Source organism: Emys orbicularis, chromosome 4 (genome assembly GCF_028017835.1).
Source record: "Emys orbicularis isolate rEmyOrb1 chromosome 4, rEmyOrb1.hap1, whole genome shotgun sequence".
NCBI classification, from domain to species: Eukaryota; Metazoa; Chordata; order Testudines; family Emydidae; genus Emys; species Emys orbicularis.
Window position 1 is genome coordinate 63837759 of NC_088686.1, and position 8309 is coordinate 63846067.

Consider the following 8309-nt stretch of genomic DNA (forward strand, 5'->3'; position numbering starts at 1 on the left):
AAATATATCCACTCTGACAAGCAGCTACTCGTTTCTCTTCCTCACATTTTCCATTACTTCCCCATCACTGGGTGTCCCCTCTCTTTTTTCCTCTTGCCTCCCCTTCTTCTGCTCATCAGTCACCCTTTTCCTTTCTTCCCTTGTTTCTGTCTCCTCTCTCATTCCCATCTCCATCCTCCCCTCACATTTCAGTCATTATACTTTGCACCACAACAGCAATTTTCACCTGAGGATCTCAAAGCACTTTGCAAACACTGATGCATTTAGCCTCCCAACTCTTGTAAGGCAGGAAACTGAGGCCCAGAGAGGTTAAGTGATTCGCCCAAAATCACACAGCAAGTCAGTGGCAGAGCCAGAAGCAGAATTCAAATCTGCAGACTCCCAGTCACCTGCTGTTACCACCAGACCAGGCTTATCTTTCCCTCCTCCTTCTCTCATTTACTCCCTCCCTCTTTCACTGTCTCCTGTTCTTCTCTGTCCACGCCTGTCTTTCTTTCTGGCTGTCTCAGTTCTGCTCCCTAAGTTCTCGTCATTCCTTCCCAGGGTCTTAGAGAGCTGGATCTTGCCTAATCAAAGTGTCTTCCTTGCTTTCCAGGTACAGCCATTTAGTACTGGTAAGAAATTATATCTACACAGCACAAGTGTAATGGTCCATTTGTATAAACAAAGGGCCTGATACTGAAAGGTGCTGCGCACCCAGCACTTTCGCTGAAGGGTCAAGCCCCAGAATACTGAAGTTTACCAGTAAAAGGAAAGAACATGCTCCATCCCACCTTTCCTCCTACCCCATCACGCTCCCAGGCCTTGTCAATAAACATTTCCTCCTGTTGCTAGCCCCATTTCCACTCTTCAGTTAGCAATGTTGGGGGCACTAATGAAGACTGAGTGCTGGTTGGCACCACCATTTTTAGCATTGTGACCCTGTTTCCCAGTTACTTCATTCCCACACCTGGCACAGGAATGAGGTGGCCAAGAGGCAAAGGTGGTCTTTTGTCACCTTTGTGCTCCCCATATTCTGGGGCTGTTTGGGGGTTGCCACAGCCCTCAGTGTAAGTTAGAGCAACCTCAGAGCTGCTGTAACTTAAACTCTGCTTCCCATGCCTTCTATGGGCCCTGGGAAACAAAGAATAGCTGTAGCTACATCCCCTGCCCCATTCTCAGCATCCCACTCCATCACCCCAACATCAGGGGTTGGGAGCACAGCTGTATCAGGCTAGTTCTATGCTGGCTAGGAGACCCATTTTGCAGGGGTATCCTTGGGGTGCTGTTTCTCCTCCCCATAAGGCCCCTTTATGCTGCCAGACCATGGTAAAGGTGCCTTAGTGTAATGCCAGATTGGCCCCTGTGTCATCTAATCCTGCTCAGAGCAGGTCTAAATGACACACTGGTTAAAACAGCGGCGGCAGGGTCACACATCTACAACAGGGTACTCTACTGCTGGTTGACCTGAACTGCCGTTAGCAACAATAGACAAGGCTCTAGGCTCTGTCAGTGGCATTCCTGCTTTCCCATCTTGGGAGTCAGCATTTTTTAAACATTTCCTAGCTCCAAGATCTGAACGAATCAAAGGTGGCTGGCCGTTCTCAGGAACTGCGAAGGGACCATCTCAGAATGCAAACCTGCATCCAATGAGTGATCGTCTAACACTGAACAAGACCTAGAAATGTTGTTGGGTGGATCGTGGACATCATGATTATCAGTGGCTTACAGTGGATATCAGAATGCAATACAGTATTTTTCAGAAACAAGGTGTTTTAATACCACATGGCTAATAAATAAGAAACATTGTCCACTAAGGGATTGTTAAAAATGCTTACTCCCAAATCAGTTTCTTATATATCTACTTGTAATTTGAAATCTGTACTGTCTGTTTGGTATGTGTAGATCAGATCTGTATCTATACATATACAGTGATTTCTTATGGCATTGACTGTTGCATCATGTAAAAATCCTTTCGGTTTAATTATTCTGTTTTGTAATACTGCTTTTATTTCAACACGAGAGATAGGGATTGCTTTCACATATGCAACACAAAGTTCATCTGTAAATGATGGTGATTGCAATCAAAAGGTTGTCTCAGTCTACAGGAATTTATCTATTTCTATAAATGTTTTATGTAAGTGCTTACCACTCTGACAGCTAGGCACTAATTACAAAACTTAGGAAACATACATGATGCTTTTAGTTTATTACCTTAAAAAAAAGTGCTTAGAGTTACCTGCCCCAATGCTTAGAAGAGCCGGATCTAGGTTTGGGTGAGTTTTCAGAGATGGACTCAACCCAAAATCTCAATTGTGATAAACCTCAAACCTAGGAAGAATTCAGACCTAGATTCACACTATAATGAGCCACCCAAACCTCAGATCTGAACAACGGCATACTCCACCACCACTCAGAACAGGGGGAGATTTTAAATCCAGATCAAGAGTCAGATCTGAGCTCTATAGCTTGAGCTCATCTCTAATTATTTTTAGATGGAGTAGTTGAGACTGTTTAATATGATTCCCTTTCTCCTTTACATACACACACGCACAGAGTTAAACTGAGAGCATATGAAAGACTTAAGAACTGGAGGAGGCTGCAGCTTCCAAAAATACAGGAACTGGACACATTTCAGCATTATTTCCTACTAGAAGAGGTGATGGAGAGGTAGAGGAGAGGAAGAAGGGAACACGAAAGGAGACAGAAAAGGGATGATAGAGGCATACACACTAAGTGAAAGGAAGGGGCTCAGATGTGGATAAAGATAGCTCTCAGCCTGCGATCACACAACCATGTCAGATAACAAGTTTACAGTGCGAGTACCCCCAACACAGTTAAAATGTGGTTCAGTCTTGGAGCGTAGCTGGAGCCTACATCTCTGAACTGTGCGAAAGCCCCAGTCACGTCCAAGGCTCTAGCGCAGTCAGTTTGGGGACATGGTTAAAAGGATATTTAGGTGCAAGACTGAGACTGACCCGTGTTTCAACTATATCAAGGGACAGCCGTATTGTAAGTGGGTCCCTAGACGTGGTTATTACTGTGTAAAAGTTGTTATATGATGTAAACAAGCTGTAACAAATCCATTATTATGATGGGTTGGGCGGAACATGGGAGACAACTGTTGCCAAACCAATGAATTTAATCTTTTCAGTGAAATGTTCACTAGGTATATGCAGGAGCGCCGCCAGCTTTTCTGCCGCCCTAGGTGGCGGAAGGTCCCGCCCCAAAATGCCACCCCCCACAGAGGCGGCGGAAGGTCCCGCCGCCGAAATACCGCCGCGGTCGCCGCCCCCCAAATTGTAGCGCCCTAGGCGACCGCCTAGGTCGCCTAATGGGTTGCGCCGGCCCTGGGTATATGCACTACCTCCATCAGAATGTCCCCCATCTCCTTGGTTATATCCTTGGCAGGGCTTGAAAAGCCCTAAGGATTCCCACCAAGTTTTCCTCCCCCCCTTTGAACATGCCTTGGGGCATAATTGAGGAAGCTACACCTTAGCTTAGCAGGCCCACACAGCTGGGTTAGCTTCAGAGCTCATTCATGCTATTTGACAAAACAAAAAGCCCGATGCAGCTCCCATTCTGACCTAGGGCTGAACATGCTGGTTCAACCATCCCCAGCCAGCTCAGGAAGCATATGAACAGTCATCCTGGATCTCCTTCCCCACAGAGCAGAGCTACTCCTGCTACTTGAATGTCACTTCACTGTCACTCTTGCCAGCACTTCAATTTACTAATGCAGGATGACAGGCCTATCTTCTAACAACTATGGGAACAACTTGTGCCCTTGAAGCTAAAGTCAGAGAATGGAAAGAACTGGACATTCACATCTTGAGTGTGAACTACGTCAGCTGTTTGGAGACCACCTCATTTAAAACATGGGGAATGCATGTACAACTGCAGGGGGATAGCGGTAAGCAATGACAAAGATGGATGTAATCTAGTAGTCTTTGCAGAACTTGACCCCTTTTGACACACAACAGGGACACTGTGGGACACTATAGTGAGGCCTTTATTTTGCAGCCATCAGAGAGAGGCTGCGATGATAATGAAGACAACAGGGCTGCCCGGGGGGGGGGGGGGGGGGCAAGTGGGGCAATTTGCCCCAGGCCCCGGGCCCCGCAGGGCCCCCCCGAGAATATAGTATTCTATAGTGTTGCAACTTTTTTTTTTATGGAAGGGGCCCCCGAAATTGCTTTGCCCCAGGCCCCCTGAATCCTCTGGGCAGCCCTGGAAGACAAAGCTGCTTTCTCTTTTGATGGCCAGTTCTTCTTTTGTGGGCTCATTTTTCAGCAACCCTCGTAATTAGAGCTGGTTGAAAAACAGAGCAAAAAAATCTGGCCAATATTTAAAAGAAAAATTTTCCCCTTGCCTTTAGAAATTTGTCAACACTTTGACCAGCTCTATAGTTGCTCAAAAAAAGGAGGGGGGGGGGAATAATGAAAATTTCATCACTAAATTTTTCACCAAAATTTTGGCACGTGACCCTTTGTAGGGCTGAGCTCTTTCTGCCTTTGCCAAAATGCATATAAAGCATCCAATGGGTCAGGTGAAACATAACACCGCAATATCAAAATACAGGAAGGAAGGAGATAGATTAATTATGAGTCATTGTGGTGTGTGCTTTATAAATGGATGTGTAATGAACATTGTCATTGGTAGTCTAGGGCCAATACTACAAGGGCACCAGTACCCAAAATCATTGAAGCTGAAAAGCAAGAAACATTTGTTCGTGATCCTTTGAATCTTAAAAGCATTCAAAAGTCACAAGTTCTTTTTGATTTCTTCATGGTAATATAGCACTTCCCCATAAGTTTTCCCACAGCAGTCTGCAGTCCAACTGGCAAAGAATCCAGGATTTCAGTCCAATTTTCACACAGTTCTTCCTCCTTATCATTGCGGATATAACCGACTTCTGAGACGATATGAGGCCAGATCCTCAGCTGGTGTAAGTCAGAGTAGTTCTGTTGAATTCAATAGAGCTATGCCGAGTTATTCCAACTGAGAGTCAAGCCTATGGCCCTTAACAAAAAGTTCATATCACATACTCACGTTTGCAGAAAAAGCTGCTCCTGTAGGCTCATTTTTAGGGACACTGGTAATTAGAGCTAGTTAAGAAACAGGAAAAAAAAATCTGGTGGACATTTAGACAATTATTTTCTATACTTGGTCAAAAACTTTTAAAATAATAACCATAAAAGAGTAAATACGTATTTCAGATCTCCCAGCAATTCTTAGGTGCATTCTCTATAGTTTCCTTGCCTTTACTTGAACTCACTGCCAAGATGAGGAGACAGGGCTGTGTGTAAGATAGCACATCAGATAAAAATCTGTATGTACAATTGTTTATATCTCATATAAATCTCTTGGGCGGCAGATCTCTTTTTCTGTGTGTCAGTTTTTCTATTATTCCATCTTGTTCTCTGTCCAGCTGCAGTTTGTTTCAATTATCTTGGCCCTGAGCACACTTGTATGTGAAACATTGTCTAATAATTACAGCATGGGACTGGGAATCAGGAAAAATGAGTCAGTCCTTAACTATGCCACTGACTCTCTGTGTGACTTTGATCAACTCACTTCATTTATCTATATCTGAATTTCCCATTTATCACTGCCTCAATTCCCTCTTCTCTAAATTGGGAATATTTATACCCACATCAGAGGGATATTGTGACATTTGTAAACCTCAACAGTTGAAATCCTTAGATGAAAGATGCTGTAGAAATGCAAAGAGTTCATATAATGCCCATTACTCTTCACACAAGGCTGCTAAACCTTGAGAATATAGTTACTTTCTATAAGCAATGACCCACATAAATGTGTGCATCAATATACAGCATATATAGCTAGATCTGTACATATGGATTTAAGGGAGAGAGAGAGATTAGCTACAGTGATTATACTGGAAATGCTTTATGCTTTTAGCAGTCATATACACTTAGCATCATAGCCCAAGAACTGACAAGAGCACCATAGTCCCCACAAAGGATCTGCGATAGATTCCTCACCCCAAGAGCACCATGGCTCCCTGCTAGCTGTTTGATATATCTGATTTGTCAGTGTCTCCTCCTTGCCTTTTCATTTCAATTGTAGAAACAGAGGAGGGAGAGAAAACACATTTTCATTCCAGTCATGCACCCCTACTTGGCATTGTTCCAACACCTTAGGGATTCCTAACAGAAATGCAAATGGATGAGGATTAGTATGAGTGCAGAGACCAGAGACCAGGGCTTGGGAAACACTGGCATAAGTTATGTAACCATGTTGTGCCTCAGTTTCCTCATCTGTAGAATGGGGATAGCAATACCTCCCTTCCTCACAAGGGACTTAATTCACAAATGCTTGCTGGGGAAGCCTGAGATGGAAGGCACCATACAAGTGCCACACATTAACTATGATTACAAATTGAAAATTGCACTGTGCTATAATGATACTTATGGTGCCTTTCAGCTATGGTTCGCAGGGTGATTATGATGGAAGTACAGTGTCAGGGCAGGGGTGCTGGAACAATTTGTATAGTGGGGGTGCTGAGAGCCATTGAACCAAACTGTAAACCCTGGATAGGATGGAAACCACTTCAAGCCACAGGGTGAAGCAGCACCCTCAGCATCCCTAGTTCCAGCACCTATGTGTCAGGCTATTTGTTATAACCTTTACAGGGTTCTTTTCCCCCTCTGGAAGCTAAAATCTGTTCCCTTTTCATAAGCTACATCATCCCTTACATTTTGACAAGCAAAGGGGGCCCAAATCAAGCCGACCAGATCTGGGGGACACAGAATATCCCCCAACTGTGCCAAAGCTCCTCTGCAGACGAGCTGCAGGGACTAGGCTTCACATATTGGGAGGAGGTTGGCCTTGGTATCATTTCCCCACCATAAGCCTTGTGGGGAAATACCTCTCTAGCATAATGCCTCATCAGTCAGCATTACCTTCAGTGCCTCACTGCTGCAGGCACTCCTAGAGGGGAGGGTTGAGGGCTTTGCTATGGGGAGATGCAGGTCCCAAAAGCAGTGCAGAAGCACAAGTGCACAGTGTGGATGACCAGGCCTCTTCAGTGTTTGGGAGATCTTCTGGGCTTGGGTCTGAACCGCCTAGTTGTGCTTGTGTCAGCACAATCCATTCCCTCGCTCCCAGAGAGTGCAAGTCACAGGCAATTCTGCAGGAGGAAACCTAGGCCAAAACTTTCAGACAAAGTTACCTAGTAAAATTTGTCTCCTAAAGCCATAGTTAGACACCAGAATAAGTGGTCTAATTTTCACATGCATTGACCAAGCCCCCAGTGACTCTCACTGATTTCATTAAGAGGTATGGCTGCTCAGAACCGCTGAAAATCAGGCCACTTATTTAGGAGTGTATATATGGGCTTAGGACCCTAATGAGCACCCAATTTGAATATTTTTTTGCTTTTAATCTCCTTCTCCTAAATGTCCCCTCCCCCCCCCCCCCCCGTGTAGTGGACAAGCTAACCACAAAATGGTTTTCCTCCACCCCATAAGCATGCCCTCTTGTTTATTGTAGGGTTGTTCACCACAGAGCTGGCCTGCTGGCATTTATTTAAAATAATAAATAGCACCAAAGCATTTCCTTGGGGGGTAAAAGCCATATAAAGAATTACCTGAATCTTGCAAATAAACTCTTGCCAGGAAGGTAGGTTACATTTTGACTGATGCAACCTCGAATATCCCTTTCCCTCAGGAAATTCCTGGGGGAGACACTGACTCTGCAGATCTGTTATTTTCCACTTTATTAAAAGTTCAGGAAGCTTGGATACTAAATAGATTCTATAAATATTCATGAGGAGTGATGTCATAGGTAGGTGTGTGGGGAGAGGGGGTGCAAACCAGCTCTGTGACTGCCTGACAGCGCCATTTCCTGGAGGAAGAACAGGAATAAGAAGAGCCGAAGGAATTAGCAGCAGCAACAACAGCAGAGGGTGCCCAGAGCGAGAGAAGCAGCCGTGGCTGCGGGGACTCCATGCAGCCCGAGGCCAGCAGAGGGAGACCGCCCTGCCTGGCATTCCCTCTCGTGTAGAGTGACCCGCTCTGGGAGGAGGGAGGGAAAAGCGATCGGGATTTTGGGGGCTTCCTGAAACTTCCCCTACACACTCCTCCTCCCCGGGCTGGCGCGGGGCAGCAGAAGGGCCCGCTCCCGCCGAGCGAGCCCAGGGGAAGCGGCGTGAGAAGTTTCAACTGCAGCCTCCCCTGGGAGCTTCTTGGGAAAGGCACCGCTTTGGGGAGGGGGGGTTCCTTCCTCCTCCTCCTCTCGGAGCAAGAAGCAGCCGCCAGCGTGGAGCTGGGGGGAATGCTGCTGACGATGAAGATGCGGGAGAG